The 16,912-nt window shown below is 39.0% G+C and overlaps 1 pseudogene; it reads right to left on the reverse strand.

Moving 5' to 3' along the window:
- The window catches only part of LOC136377024 (disintegrin and metalloproteinase domain-containing protein 21-like), a 43,934-nt pseudogene that overhangs the window by 11,924 nt on the left and 15,098 nt on the right, over positions 1–16,912 (reverse strand).

The following is a 16,912-nucleotide window of genomic DNA, read 5'->3' on the forward strand; positions in this document are numbered from 1 at the left end:
GTCTTTACCTGGTTTTGGAATGAGAATATGAGAAATATGGTTTCCTCATAAAAGGAGTTTGGAAGTCTTCCCTCTTCTTGAATTTTATGAAATACCTTGATAAGGATAGGTGTTATTTCTTCTTTGAATATTTGGTAAAATTCACCTGTGAAGCTATCTGGTCCAGGAGTTTTGTTTGCTAGGAGTTTTTTTGTTTTTTGTTCTTTGTTTTTTTCATTTTAGAGAGGAGAGAGAAAGGGAGAAAGAGAGAGAGGGAGAGAGAGAGAAGAGAGAGACAGAGAGAGAAGGTGGGGAGGAGCTGGAAGCATCAACTCCCATATGTGCCTTGACCAGGCAAGCCCAGGGTTTTGAACCGGCGACCTCAGCATTTCCAGGTCGACGCTTTATCCACTGCACCACCACAGGTCAGGCTAGGAGTTTTTTGATAACTGTTTCAATTTCATTTGTTGTAATTGGTTTAGGTTTTCTGACTCTTCCAGATTGAGTTTTGGAAGATTATATATTTCCAGGAATTTATCCATTTCACCTAGGTTGTCCAATTTTTTAACATACAGGTCTTCATAGTATTTTCTTACAATCCTTTGTATTTCTGCAGTGTTGGTTGTTATGTCTCCATGTTCATTTCTAATTTTATTTATTTGAGTCCTCTTTTTTTTGATGAGTCTTTTTAAAGGTTTATCAATCTTGTTTTCCTTTTCAAAATGTAGCTCTTGGATTCATTGATCTTCTATATTGTTTTTTTTAGCCTCTATGTCATTTATTTCAGCTTTGATCTTTATTATTTCCTTCCTTCTACTTCCTCTAGGCTTTATCTGTTTCCTTTTCTAGTTCTTCTAAATGAAAGTTTTTCTTTTTTTTCAATATTTTATTTATTGATTTTACAAGCAATGGGGTATAGATGAGTAGTTGCTTCATTCAAGCTGTTCATTGGTTGCTTGTCATATGTGCTTTGACCAAGATAGTCCAGGGTTTGGAACTAACAACCTCAGTGTTCCAGGTCAGCACTCTATCCAACTCACCACCACAAGCCAGACCTCTTTTTTTTTTTTTATTCTCAACATTTGCTTTATATATTTTGAAGCTATTTATTAACTAGATAAACATTTCTGTTTAATTTTATATTAAGTATACTTTATATAAATTCTTTGATTCTGTCAGTATGGTTTGTTTACTTAATTTTACCAATGTGAATTAGTGAATATTGTCATTATTTTAGAGTAGAAGTCCTTTTCTCTCAATTCAGAAATTCAACTTGTTCCTCTGGAACATATTAAATTAGATTCTGACTTGCAGTTAGAGCCAATAAATGGTGGTAAGAGTACATTCTGAGGACACTATTCATCCTGTTGAACGATAACTTCCTCAGCTAGGATAACAACAGGGTCTCAAGCCAGAGGTGGCTGGACTCCTCAGACAGCAGAGGACTAGGCTCTCTCCCTGGTAAAAAAAGACTCAAGGAATAGTTGGAGGCTCTAGATACTCAGAATCAATCAAGTCCAGCTGGAATTCTCCTTTGCAAGTATCAAGGATTTTTCCCTTCTCAGTGTCCTCTTTCCCACTGAGTGTTGGCAAATCTACGTATTCAACTTACATTGTTGTTCTACACAACTCCACAGTTAAAATCTGGTTTTCTGAGAGGTTGGCTCTGTGTCTAAAACAAATGAGGCATTCTTTAAGTCCACCCTCATCAGGTCCCTGAGCTGAGAATTTAGAACCTTGAGCCTCATTATGCAAATTCTGCAGTAGAATCCAGTATGGCCAGCTTGGCCCTCAGTCTTGGAGGTACTTACAATCATCATCACAGCCCTCACTTGGTCCCCCACACTCTCTTCAATAGGGCACTTCATCACAATCCACATTCGGTGGTAATTTAAGTAACTGTTATGCGATACATGCTTTATGGCCAGTAGTTGCGGCCATCGTTGTGGCCATGCACATGCAGGTTCCCATTAGATTCGGGCAGACAGTAAAGAAACAGTGGATCAAAAAATGAGTAGGCCATCCTTTTATTCAAGCCTCACATTGGTTGGCGAGTAAACACACAGGGAAAACAGTTCCCTTTCACTCAGAGCTCTCAAAGCCACTAACATATTCTCCCGTTCTACAACTAGGAGAATCTGCTCCAGTGTTTCCTAGAATCAAAGGCCACTACCAGTTTCAGTCACCTCTGGTTCCCCATCTGCCAACATGGCTTCTTACTCTGCCAAATGCTTCTCTCTTCTTTCCTGCCATCATACCTTCTTGTTATTCCTCCTTGTTAAACTTTTTTGGCTCAAGAGCCTCTCCTCCAGCCAACATTTGCATACCAATGACCCTTCCCAAGCAGGAAGGTAAAAAATAATTTCACAGATCACATATACCTGCCTGGCAGTGCCCAACACCATTTATAACAATAAAAGTGAGCAAACTCAAAACAACATAAATTTTACAAACTCATTTGCCCAACACATGCCCATTGCCCAGGAGTTCAACAATGAGGTAAAATCATGCACATGCCCAGACCCATCCCAGAGTCCCATTTTGTCTGTGTCTCTTGGCAGCACTGTTGGTATCAACTCCTGTTATCTGTCAAGATCGCATGCAGAAAAGAGAGAAATCCACAAAGTGTAATTAATACAGGGAATTCTTTAAAAAGTTCTAAGGACCTGAAAAGATAAAAAGGGAACAACACTGAGGTACACAAAGGTATGGTTCTGAGAAGGAAGTTCACCCCTAAGAATGGGGGTACAAAAGGAAGAGGTTGGGGTTATCCTAATATAGAAACTCTCATAATGGGCCTCATAGACTGAGACATGGACTGTAGAACATGTATGCTGGTAATTAAAGAACGCAGAAAAGGAGCATCATGGAGCTGATAGCTGCACCTCTTCATTTTTTAGGGACTTAGAAGAAGTCCCTCCAAAACTGTGACTCAGTTCTCAGAGACTTGCTATATATGTGGTGCTTGTATCAAGGCACTTTGTGGTGTGAGCTGGAACATCTGAGAAAGGGACACAGGCTACTAGTGTGGGTTGTCTAGGGTACTGGAGCATGGCTCTATATATCTGGTTCTCAGGAGGGTGCACTGCCCACCAGATACTCCTATGTTTGGCAAAGCCTCATGAGGCTGGTTCTGGGATTGCAGTAAACAACCCTCACCACCGGAACAAGGCACCATAGCTGTAGATTCACAGGAAGTAACAGCAGGGAAATGGATATTAACAAGTCCCTTCTCATCTTTCTCTCTCTCTCTCTCTCTCTCTCTCATTCTCCCTCGAATGCCCTTGTTGGTAAAATTTCAAGAATCCAAATAGCAATGGAGAAATACAACATGCAGAGTCTTAGCTCCAGCTTCAAAAACTATAAATGTTACTTTCGGAGTTTAGAAAATAGTTGATAATCAGCATGAGAGGGGCCCACAGAATGCTGCTGTTGTACCTGCTGTGATGACAGATAATAGCAGGTGACATGACCGCTATGAAGCTATCTGATATTTTTGTCTATTTTTGTGTTTCATTTAGCTCTGGCTCACTAAATCAATTTCATAACCCTGTATGGTTTCTTACCCAAGTTTTAAAACACTGAGTTAGGCCATGAATGAGAGAGTGCATGGAGACACAGCAAGATAGGGTTTTTGAGGAATTTAAAATAGCTGCAAGAAATAGAAGAAAGAATTCATGACTGATAGGAAGATTTACAATCTCCTTGATCTGCTGATAATGCTAGAATGAAGGGCTCTGGAGTGACACTAGTACACATAATTAATGTTAAGATGGTATTCCTTCAGTGCTTGTCTTTGGAGTCATGCAGTGGTGACCAAGGCTGGTGTGTCTCAAAGATTCTTGGTAGGATTCTAAGATGGCAACTGAGTAAGTGGATATTCCAACTAACACTCCCCAGGACCAAATTGGTTTACAACTTAATTTAAGAACAATGATCTTGAAAAACCAACTTGGGACTAAATGAAATGGACTTGATAACCAAGGGTCACAGAAGAAACCACATTATGACTGGTAGAAAGAGTGGATATGCAGAAAGGGCGGCCTGGCTCCCAGGAGCGAGGGGCAGTGGAGTGTGCGGAGGGACTCTCAACGTGGGGAGAGTTGCCCTAAGGGGTATGATGCTCAGTCCCAGGCCTGGAGACCCAACCTAGAGCCCCAGAGCCTAGAAGAGGCAACCAGGCAGCATTTGGTGATGTAAAGAGTTGGGTTTCTGTTTGCGAGAAAGAGTCAGCTTTCTAAGATGTATACTTTGTCTTAAAGGGTCTGCATGGAAAACCTTGTTCACAGCCACTTACCCGTGGCTCCGGTGGAGGGAGTGTTGAGAGGACGGGGGTTGCGTGAAGAGAGTATAATGTTGGATGCCCAAAGAGACTCCAGTGAAGGATAGCCACCAGAACCCCTGTGCTGAGTCATTCTCCAATACTGCAGTCACCATCTTTCTTTGGTAGAGCAATCCTCTCTGAGTGGCATCAGCCTGGGAAAAAGCAACTGTTCCACCCTCAGGAGTCTCTCTGGATCCAGGCATGGCGAAGGGTCATTCTGAGCGGTCAGGGAGCAGGGGGCAAATCAGTGACTCAGTTCTCTGGTGCTGAGGCTGGAGCAACACTGCCCCACCATGTTCCTGAGTCTAAGACTGGTGTTTACACCACATAGGAGACTCATCTGAAACTATGGATGGGCAGACCATACCTCTGGGTCTCAGAAGCCACACCCATGGGACTCCTGGGGCCACAACCTGCTGAGGTCTGTGAAAGAACTCTGGACAGACTGACACCTGGGGCCGAGGGGCAGAGCCACACCCACCACCTTTCCTGATCCCTGAATTGCTTCAGGCTCTAGACAAGTGTTTCCCAATGTGAGGCCCATGCCCCACAGGGGGGCAATTTGAAAATTGCAACCAGAGCCACTCTAGCGCCTGAGGCAGACTCAACACGACTTTAACTCTTTTGCCCCAGGCCATTTAAATGCAATGCTAGATATCGGTGCCAAATTTAACAAAAAATGCAATTCTTAAATAATTGCAGTAAATAATTATTAAGTATAATTTCGTTTGACGAGACCAAAATATCAACTGGGTGATTGGCGTCATCAAGTAAACTTCGTCCTGGGTTCACCGCAGAGCGTGCCGTCTGCCGCGGGGAACCCCGGACGTTTTAAAAACTCGCTAAACAACGCAGTTATTCTCACCTAATTGGCCCATCGCAACTTCTGTAGTGTTTCACATCATTCAGTTGGTGTTAATTTGAAATAAGTGTCAGTCAAAACTGTTGTAAAAGCTCATTGATTTAATAAATATACATATATATATTGTATAGATATAATTGGTAAGTATTTGATTTTATTTTTATCAATATTAAACTCTTTATTAAGTACTTCTTGCATCGGGGCTAGAAAGCACTAATATTTTATAAATATTATTGGGGCTATAATAGTGCATGCACGACAATTTTAATTTTAGAAGCATAACTTTCCAGATAATTTTGTCAAGTGGAAAAAATATAGATACCTTTTGATTTGCAGTGGTAGTGTAGTAAATGTGTTATATACATTTAAATAAATATGAATTTTTAGTATACGTTTACTCTATGTCACATTGAATATATTTTAACACATATTTAATATTAGTTTTTAATTGATTTTATTTTTATTATAGCCCATAGTAAAATGAGTGGTGCAAGCAAGAAAAAAACTCGTCAATATTTGGAGGAATATTTAAAATTTGGGTTCATACCTGCTGTTCACGATGAGTGGATTCCTTTTTGTCTTTTATGCCAGCAATGCTTGACCCACGAATAAATGAAATGAGGTCGTCTTGAGGCGCATTTGAAGGCGAAACATAGTGCTCATATTTTTTTTTTCATTTTTCTGAAGCTGGAAACAGGGAGAGACAGTCAGACAGACTCCCGCATGCGCCCGACTGGGATCCACCCGGCACGCCCACCAGGGGCGACGCTCTGCCCACCAGGGGGCAATGCTCTGCCCATCCTGGGCGTCACCATGTTGCGACCAGAGCCACTCTAGCGCCTGAGGCAGAGGTCACAGAGCCATCCCCAGTGCCCGGGCCATCTTTGCTCCAATGGAGCCTTGGGTGTGGGAGGGGAAGAGAGAGACAGAGAGGAAAGCGCGGTGGAGGGGTGGAGAAGCAAATGGGTGCTTCTCCTGTGTGCCCTGGCCGGGCATAGTGCTCATATTAATTCAGATTTGAGTTACTTTAAAACTTTAAAGAAAAATTTTGAAAAAAGAACAACATTAAAGTCTCTATTTACGGCTCATACTTCAACTAATAATCATGTTCTTGAGGCTAGTTATCAAATTTCTTTACTCATCGCTAAAACTGGAGAAAATCATACTATAGGAGAGAATTTAATAAAACCGTCAATATCAGCATTTCTTAAAAACGGTTCTTGAAAAAGATAACAAAGATGTAAAAGCTATGCCACTCAGTAACAATTCTGTTAGCAGAAGAATAGACGAAATGAGTGAGGATATTGAAAAACAACTTATTGAAAAGCTGAAAACAAGAAAATTCTCCTTGCAAATGGATGAATCAACTTTGAGAGACAGTGAGGCAGTATTGATAACTTACGTAAGCTATATTGATAAAGGACATTTTGCTGAAGAAATGTTGTTCTGTAAAAGATTAGAAAGCACCACTACCTCCAAAGATATATATAATAAGCTAAAAAACTACTTAGATGTCAATGATATACCAATGAAAAATATAACATCTTGTGCTGCAGATGGTGCTCCCAATATGATGGGCAAGAAAAATGGCTGCTTAAAATTGATGAAAGATGCAAATCCAGAAATGATTCTTGTGCATTGTGTTATTCATAGGGAAAACTTGGTAGCTAAAAACATCTCGCCTGTTCTGAATGAAGTATTACATACAGTAATAAAGTGTGTTAATGCTATTAAAGCTAGTGCCAAATGTGAGCGTCTTTTCAAGCTATTTTGTGAAGAACAAAATGAAGACCATGTGAGACTTTTACTTCATACTGAAGTAAGATGGCTATCTAAAGGAAACTGTTTGAAAAGATTTATGGAACTGTTTGATACTCTTAGTGATTTTTTAAGCGGCAAAGCTGAAATGAAGTATCTGTTAACAATAGATGGTAAAGCATTTGTGAGTTATTTAGCCGATATCTTTGAAAAACTAAATATATTAAATAAGCAACTTCAAGGAACAAATAAAACTCTTGTCGATGCAAAAGCAAAGATATTTGGTTTCATTACCAATATTGAGTTATGTCAGAAACATATTAACAACAAAAACTTTAAACAGTTTCATTGGCTCCAAAAATGTGAAGTAACTGATACTGCTTTATTTGTTATTGTCAATCATTTGAATATTCTATTGGCTGATTTAAAAGAAAGATTTTCTGATTTAAAACAAATTGATTTCCCAACATGGATGATGCAGCCAATGTTAGTGGATTTGTCTGATATATCAAATATGCAGCATCAAGAAGAACTCACAGAATTGCAAAATGATGAGTCAGTTAAAGCTTTATTTAATATCAAAGGAGCGATGGCATGGCTTTGTGAGGAAACAGAAATCAAATACCCAAATTCAACCAAATGTGCAAGAAAACTATTGCTACCGTTTCCATCTTCATTTTTAGCTGAATGTGGATTTAGTGCTGTAAATGATTTACTGGTAAAAAAAATAAATCGGCTGGATATAACACAACGTGGAGACTTGAGACTAAAGCTAACCAAATTGGAACCTAATATAAAATCTCTGTGCAGCAAGCATCAAGTGCAAGGATCACACTAAATTAAAATAATAAATTAATATAGAAAAATCTGTATTAAAATTATTTGGAATTTAAATTTCTGTTTTTCATTATATGTTTTGAAATTTTACTTACTGTGTTTTGTTAACAATTTCATAGTGATTTCTTCCTAGAACTTATCATTTATGTTTATTAAGTGAACAAATCAATTTTTTAATGTTAAAAATTATGTATGTTACATAGGGGGGGACATAAAAATTTTAGAAAGGTTAAGGTGGGGCATGGCACAAAAAAGATTGGGAAACACTGCCTAGACTCTAGAGACCAACAAGCAAACAGCAGACAGAGGCTGCAGAAGGACAAAATCTGGGAACGTTGGCCTTTTGAACAGACTTTTCCCCAGGTCCAGTGTGGGTAAAAGACAGCTTAGGTGTGCAGCTGGTACTTCCATGTGCACCTGGACCCAGAAGCGGCAGCCACAAACTCTGGATTACTAGTAGCTCTAAGAAGGTTGCTGATGGTTGGTCACTGGCAGTGTGTCCCACTGTTCTGTGCTGGGTTTCTGCCAGGGTGGCCCAGGGCTGGCACATCCAGTGGCCAGCTGCAGAGAACATTGGTTCAGGACCTAACAACCCTTGCTAGAATGGTATACTAAGGAAGGACTCCTCATACCTGGTCCAACTGAGGTGAGTTCTGCTCACTGTGATCAGCACCAGCACAGAGTCTCATGTGCATTGGATAGAGTGGAACTACACAGTCAGTTGGCCTGGGTGCTGGATATCCTATCCTTCTGGGGTAGACTCCAAAGGGGAAAAGGAGAGAGGCTTGGAGCATGGACATTTAAAGTGTGGGTCCCTGTGAGCCTACTGTTGGATCTAGTTGAGGGGCTTAGCCACTTTCTGGGGGGTACAGTCAGCCCCAGGAGAAGACTCTCTCAGTCTTCCTCCTCAAGACCAGGGTTTTGTCAGCTTTAAGAACTTCTTCAGAGGGGTCTGTTGGCCCCACTCAATCTGAACCTACTATTCACCTTGTTGGGAAGAAGTAAAATTTGAGTTTGCAGCAGTGGCTGAGATATTAGGTTCTGAAGTAGGGGCCACAATCCCTGTACTGTGCTACTATCCAAGAAACCACTGAAGTAGGGAGTCCCACTAATGTTATATTTCCAACTTCAGCTGCTTTAACCCAACAAGATTGCAAGCTGTAGAGGGATTGGTTGGGTGAAGCCAGTCAGTCCCCCACCCCCAGTACAGTCTTTCTACAGAAGACTTTGGGAAGAGCTGCAAGAGGAAGTGGAGTAGGTGAAAAGTGGAGGCAAATGTTATGGAGATTTGGGCTTTTACAGAGCTGCTGTCAGCTATAAGCAGGAGGAAGCTGATCCTTATACACAAGTTGGCCCCTCCCACAATACTCAGGCATAGAAAATGCAGACACAAACAGCAAAAAGAGCAGTAGCTGCAGACATGTAGCCCACAGCAGGTTACAAACAAGAACTGATGCTAACCTAAGAAGATGTAAAACCAACACAACTGGTAGCTTGTGGCAGACAATACCAACCATAGACTCAGCTAGCTATACAAGCAGCAAGCCCAAAGGAAGAGCCTATACACAGACAAAATGGGTAGGCAGAGAAATGCAACCCAAATGAATCAACAAGAGAAATCTCCATAAAAGAACAGAATGAGATAGAAGTAATCAAACTACCAGATGCAGAGTTTAAAACAATGATTTTAAGGATGCCCAAGGATCTTAGAGCAACAATGGATAGACACAATGAGCAACTAAATAAAGAGACAGCAAACATAAAAAAGGACATTGAAATCATAAAAAAGAACCAGTCAGAAATGACAAATACAATATCAGAAATGAAGACTGCACTACAAAGAATTAACAGCAGGCTGGATGAAGCAGAGGATCAAATCAGTGATTTAAAGGACAAGGTAAATGAAAGTATGGAAGCAGAACAGCAAAAAGAAAAGAGACTCAAAAAGTCTGAGGAAACTCTAAGAGAGACCAATGAAAACATGAAGAGATACAACATCCACATTATAAGGGTTCCTGAAGGAGAAGAGAACAAGGGATAGAGAACCTGTTTGAAGAAATCATAGCTGAAAACTCTAAATTGATGAAGGAAAATGTCACACAAGTTCAAGAAACACAGAGAGTACCATTAAAGAGGAACTCAAGGAAGCCTACACCAACATACATCATAATTAAAGTGCCAAAGTTAAGAGACAAAAAAAGAGTACTAAAATCTGCAAAAGAAAAGCAGTTAATTACCTACAGAGGGGCCCCCATAAGATGACATCTGACCGCTCAACAGAAACATTTGAAACCAGAAGGGATTAGCAAGAAATATTCAAAGAGATGCAAAGCAAGAACCTACAACCAAGACTTCTTTATCCAGTAAGGATATCATTTAAAATTGAAGGAGAAGTATAAAACTTCCCAGACCAAAAAACAAACAAACAAAAAAAATACTCAAGGAATTCATTAAAACCAAACCAGTAATGAAAGAAATGTTAAGGAACCAGCTGTAAATAAAAAGCAAAGAAAAATAATCTAGAAAAAAAGAATTGTAGATTTAAAGAATAAAATAGCAATAAACAACTAAATATCAATAATAACATTAAATGTAAGTGGATTAAGTGCTCCAATCAAATGACATAGTGTAGCTGCATGGATGCAAATGAAAATTTAAAAAGCTGGGATAGCAATACTTATATCTGATGAAATAGACTCTAAAACAAAGGCTATAGTGAGGAATAAAGAAGGACACTACATAATGATAAAGGGAGCAATACAATAGGAGGATATTAACATTGTAAATATCTATACACATAATATAGGAGCACCTAAACATATAAAGCAAATTATGATGGACATAAAGGGTGAGATCAACAGCAATACTATAATAGTAGGAGATTTTAATACCCCACTAATATCAATGTATAGATCCTCTGGACAGAAACTTAACAAAGAAACATGGGCCTTAAATGACACACGAGTTCAACTGAATTTAATAGGTATTTTCAGAATCATTCACCCCAAAGCAGAAGAATATACATTCTTTTCAAGTGCTCATGGTACATTCTCTAGGACAGACCACTTGTTAGCACACAAAAAGTGTCTCAATAAATTTAAGAAGATTGAAATCATATGAAGCATCTTCTCTGATCACAATGACATGAAACTATAAATCAACTACAATAGAAAAACTGAAAAACATTCAAACACTTGGAGGCTAAATAGCATGTAATAAAATAAAAAATGGGTTAACAGCCTGACCAGGTGGTGGCGCAGTGGATAGAGCATCAGACTGGGATGCAGAGGTCCTGGGTTTGAGACCCTCGAGGTCGCCAGCTTGAGTGCAGGCTCATCTGGTTTGAGAAAAAGCCCACCAGCTTGAACCCAAGGTCGCTGGCTCCAGCAAGGGGTTACTCAGTCTGCTGAAGGCCGGCGGTCAAGGCACATATGAGAAAGCAATCAATGAACAACTAAGGTGTTGCAACGCGCAATGAAAAACTAATGATTGATGCTTCTCATCTCTCTTCGTTTCTGTCTGTCTGTCCCTGTCTATCCCTCTCTCTGACTCACTCTCTGTCTCTGTAAAAAATAAATAAATAAATAAATAAAATGGGTTAACAACGAGTACAAGGAAGAAATCAAATATTTTCTTGAAAGAAATAAAAATGAACATAAAACAACTCAAAATTTATGGGACACAGCAAAAGCAGTCCTGAGAGGGAAGTTCATAGTATTACAGGCATACCTTAAAAGCAAGAAAAGGCTCAAATAAACAGCTTCACCATGCATCTAAAAGAACTAGAAGAAGAACAACAAATAAAGCCCAGAGGGAGTAGAAGGAAGGAAAAAATAAAGATCAGAGCAGAAATAAATAACATAGTGGCTAAAAAAAAATACTGAAGATCAACAAATCCAAGAGCTAGTTTTTTGAAAAGGTAAAGAAGATTGATGAACCTTTAACCAGACTCATCAAGAAAAAAAGAGAGAGGACTCCAATAAATAAAATTAGAAATGAACATGTAGAAGTAACAACTGACACTGCAGAAATATAAAAGATTGTAAGAAAATTCTATGAGGACCAGTATGCCAAAAAATTGGACAACCTAGGCAAAATGGATAAATTCCTAGAAACATATATCTTCCAAAACTCAATCTGGAAGAGTCAGAAAACCTAAACAGATCAATTACAACAAATGAAATTGAAACAGTTATCAAAAAAACTCCTAGCAAACAAAAGTCCTGGACCAGATGGCTTCACAGGCGAATTTTGCCAAATATTTAAAGAAGAACTAACACCCATTCTTCTCAAGCTATTACAAAAAATTCAAGAGGAGGGAAGACTTCCAAACTCCTTTTATGAGGTAACCATAATCCTCATTTCAAAACCAGATAAAGACACTACAAAAAAAAGTAAACTATAGGCCAATATCTTTGATGAACATAGATGCTAAAATTTTCAACAAAATATTAGCAAACCAGATCCAGCAATACATGAAAAAAATCATACATCATGATCAAGTGGGATTTATTATGGGGAAGCAAGGCTGGTATAATATTCACAAATCAATCAATGTGATTCATCATATCAACAAAAGGAAGGGTAAAAATCACATGACAATATCAATAGATGCAGAAAAAGCATTTGATAAAATTCAGCACCCATTTATGATCAAACCTCTCAGCAAAGTGGGAATACAAGGATCATACCTCAACATGATAAAGGCCATGTATGACAAACCGAAGGCCAACATCATACTCAATGGGAAAAAATTAAAAGCAATCCCCTTATGATCAGGAACAAGGTAAGGGTGCCCCCTTTCACCACTCTTATTCAACATAGTTCTGTAGGTCCTGGACACAGCAATCAGACAAGAAGAAGAAATAAAAGGCATCCACATTGGAAAAGAAGAAGTAAAACTATCATTATTTGCTTATGACATGATACTGTACATAGGAAACCCTAAAGTCACAGTCAAAAAACTAGACCTGATAAATAAATTTGGCAAGGTGACAGGATAAAAAATTAATATTCAGAAATGAGTGGCATTTTTATACACCAACAATAAGCTGTCTGAAAGAGAAATTGAGGAAACAATTCCCTTCACTATTGCAACAAAGTAAATAAAGTACCTAGGATTAATTTAACAAAGGAGGTAAAAGACTTGTACTCAGAAAATTATAAAACACTGATAAAAGAAATCAAGGAAGATACAAATGAATGGAAATGTATACCATGTTCATGGATAGGAAAAATAAACATGATTAAAATGTCTATATTACCCAAAGCAATCTATAGATTCAATTCAATTCATATTAAAATACTAATGGAATACTTCAAAGATATAAAAATAATATTCCAAAAACTCATATGGAACCAAAAAGAACACAAATAGCCTCAGCAATCTTGAAAATGAAGAATAAAGTGGGAGGTATCAACACTTCCTGATATCAAGTTATAGTACAAGGCCATTGTACTCAGAACAGCTTGGTTCTGGCATAAGAACAGGCATACAGATCAATGAAACAGAACAGAGAACTCAGAAATAAACTCACACCTTTATGGTCAATTGATATTTGACAAAGGAGGTAAAAGCATATAATGGAGTAAAGACAGTCTCTTTCATAAATGGTGTTGGTAAGATTGGACAGATACATGCAAAAAAAATGAATCTAGACCACCAACTTACATCATTCAAAAAAATAAACTCAAAATGGATAAAAGACTTAAATGTAAGTTGTGAAACCATAAACGTCTTGAAAGAAAACATAGGAAGTAAACGCTCTAATATCTCTCATAGCAAATTTGCCGATTTATTTCCACTGGCCAGTGAAATAAAAGCAGGATGAACAAATGGGGCTATATCAAACTGAAATCTTTTGTACAGCAAAATACACCATAAACAAAATAAAAAGGCAACCCACAAAATGGGAGAATGTATTCATCAATATGTCTGATAAGGGGTTAATAACCAAAATTTATAAAGCACTGCTAAAACTCAACACCAAGAAGATAAACAATTCAATTAAAAAATAGGCAAAAGAACTGAGTAGACACTTCTTCAAATAGGACATACAGATGGTCAATAGGCATATGAAAAAATGTTCAACATCACTAATCATCAGAGAAATGCTAATTAAAACCACAATGAGATATCACCTCACACCTGTCAGAATGGCACTCATTAACAAATCAACACACAGTAAGTGCTGGTGAGGGTGTGGAGAAAAGAGAATCCTCCTGCATTGCAAGTGGGAATGCAAACTTGTGTAGCCACTGTGGAAAACAGTGTTGTGTTTCCTCAAAAAATTAAAAATTAAACTGCCTTTTGACCCAGCTATCCCACCATTAGGAATATATCCTAAGAATACAAAATCACTGATTCAAAATAAGATATGCACCCCCATGTTTATTTCAGCATTGTTTACAATAGCCAATATCTGGAAACAGCCCAAGTGTCCATCATTGAACAAGTAGATTAAAAAGCAGTGGTACATATAAACAATGGAATACTACTCGGCCATGAAAAAGAAGAAAATCTTACCTTTTGCGATGGCATGGATGGACCTGGAGATTATTATGCTAAGTGAAATAAGCCAGGCAGAGAAAGACATATCAAATAATCTCACTTGTATATGGAATCTAAAAAAAACAAAGTGAACTGAGGAACAACATAGAGGCAGAGGCGGGGTAACAGGGACCAAGGGACAGCTGTCCGAGAGAAGGGGGATAAGTGGGTGGGATCAGAGAAGGTCAAAGGATTAGTAAAATTATACATACAAAACACAGAGATACAGATAACAGGACAGCAAATCCCAAAGGGAAGAGGGACGAAATTTGGGGGAGGAGGGCAAAAAGGGTGTAAATAGTGACATGGGAAGAGGGTGAGGGTGTTATATTCAGTGGGACACTTGAATCCATGTTAACACAATAAATTAAAATTAATTTTAAAAAATAATAAAATTAAAAAAACAAGATTCTTGACAATAAAATTTTCTATTATTATCACATCATATTTCTGACATAACTTAGTATGGCTTATTTCCATCTATCATATTTTATTGATAAAATAATTCTCTTTCAACAAATGCTTTCCCATCCTGATATCCCCAGATCTGTAGCAAAGAGCAATGCTATCTGAAGAGAGACATGGAAAGGAAATCTGGTAATTTAGGGTTTTTCCTCTGTCAGAAGTACTTCCTCTCAGAGGGTTCATCTAGTATTCTTGGTTTCTGGTAGCCATCCATTAGTTCTGGAAAAGTGTCCAGTTGTGTGCAGCTGTTCTTGACATTTCAATGCTGAGGCTAGTTATCATGCTGTACAATGCTGAGTCCCATTTGTGTTCTTTGTGTGTGTGTGTGTGACAGAGACAGTGAGAGGGACAGATAGGGACAGACAAGCAAGAATGGGGAGAGATGAGAAGCATCAACTTCTGTTGTAGCTCCTTAGTCTCCTTAGTTGTTCATTGATTGCTTTCTCAGATGTGCCTTGACTATTGGACTACAGCAGAGCAAGTGACGCCTTGCTCAAGCCAATAACCTTGGGCTCAAGCCACCGACCTTTGGGCTCAAACCAGTGACCATGGGGTCATGTCTATGGTCCCATGCTCAATTCAAGCCAGCAAGCCTGCACTCAAGCTGAATGAGCCAAAGCTCAAGCCGGTGGCATTGGGGTTTTGAATCTGGATCTTCTACATGCCAGTCCGATGTTCTATCCACTGCGCCACTGCCTGTCAGTCCCATTTGTGTTTTTATTCTGAATATTCAGGCTACCAGGATGTGTTCAAATGTGTTTCCAAATTTGGTTTAACTTTTGCTTTTAAATATTGAGCAAGTTGCTGATACTTTGAACTGAAAGCCAATGAATGAGGAAAATCAGCTGTTGCCTGAGCTTAAATTTGTTTGCAACAGGAGTGATGTGAGTCCACTCAAATTGTGGCCTTTTTAACATTTTAATGAACTGGCTCTAGGTTTAAACTCTTCAGTCCAGCTTTCTCTAGAGAATTCAGCTAACTCACCAGCCATGTGACACATAGAATAGATTCTGTATTTATGCAACCAAGATGAGTCTCATGATGGAGAACATGATGCAGCTGGGCTGGGTAGAGAGAAGGCTGCTGCCTCTATGCTGTGATTAGAGGCAAGTGGACTGTTTGTCTTGCTTTCAAGTAGCAGCCCCACTCCCTGTTACTCCATCAGTATGGCTGCCCTCTTTGAAATCCTTCTGGTTTCCACTGCAGATAAGAATGCATTATAAACTAAAAAATTGTCTTTATTGAAGGCTGTCTCTTAAAACTAATGAGACCTTAAGCGTGGCTTACTTTTATTAGTAACCTCAAACAGAATGGAGGTTAGATAAGATGGCTGCAGAAGAAAAGGGGAAATGGCCTGACCAGGCAGTGGCACAGTGGATAGAGCACTGGACTGGGATGCAGAGGACCAAAGTTTGAAATACCGAGGTCTCTGGCTTGAGAACTGGCTCATCGGCTTGAGTGCTGGCTCACCAGCTTGAGTGCAGGGTCACTGACTTGCGCGTGTGATCGTAGACATGACACCATAGTCACTGGCTTGAGCCCAAACATCACTGGCTTGAGCCCGAGGTCGCTGGTTTGAGCAAAGAAGGGATCATTTGCTCTGCTGTAGCCTCCAGTCAAGGCACATATGAGAAAGCAATCAATGAACAACTAAGGAGCCTCAATGAAGAATTGATGCTCTCATCTCTCTCCATTTCTGTCTGTTTCTCTGTCTCTGTCACAAAAAGAAAGAGAGAGAGAGAGAGAGAGATAAGAAGGGGGGAGGGAAAGAGAGAGAAAGAGAAAGAGGAGGGGATATGGAAGAACTGTCTGAGTAAAGGGGCTAAAAATGGTGGGTTTTGGATGGGTTGTCCATATATTTGTTGAAGATAGAAGGATATCAGTAGATTTTGGAGTGGAGGAGAAATTTGGGAGTCACATGTCAATTTTTTTAATAGGAATATTTTATGCTTGTTTACATGTTTAGAGACTATTATGAAATGAAGCTTTACGTAGCCACCATCCAGGCTCAACAATAACCCACCTATGATGAATCCCGTACATCTCTCTTTCTGGACACCTACCCTTTTCCCCACTCCTAATATATATATATAAGAGCAATTTCAGACATTTCATTGATTTTAGCCTTGTCCCAATT

The sequence above is a fragment of the Saccopteryx leptura genome, chromosome 6 (genome assembly GCF_036850995.1).
Source record: "Saccopteryx leptura isolate mSacLep1 chromosome 6, mSacLep1_pri_phased_curated, whole genome shotgun sequence".
Lineage (NCBI taxonomy): Eukaryota > Metazoa > Chordata > Mammalia > Chiroptera > Emballonuridae > Saccopteryx > Saccopteryx leptura.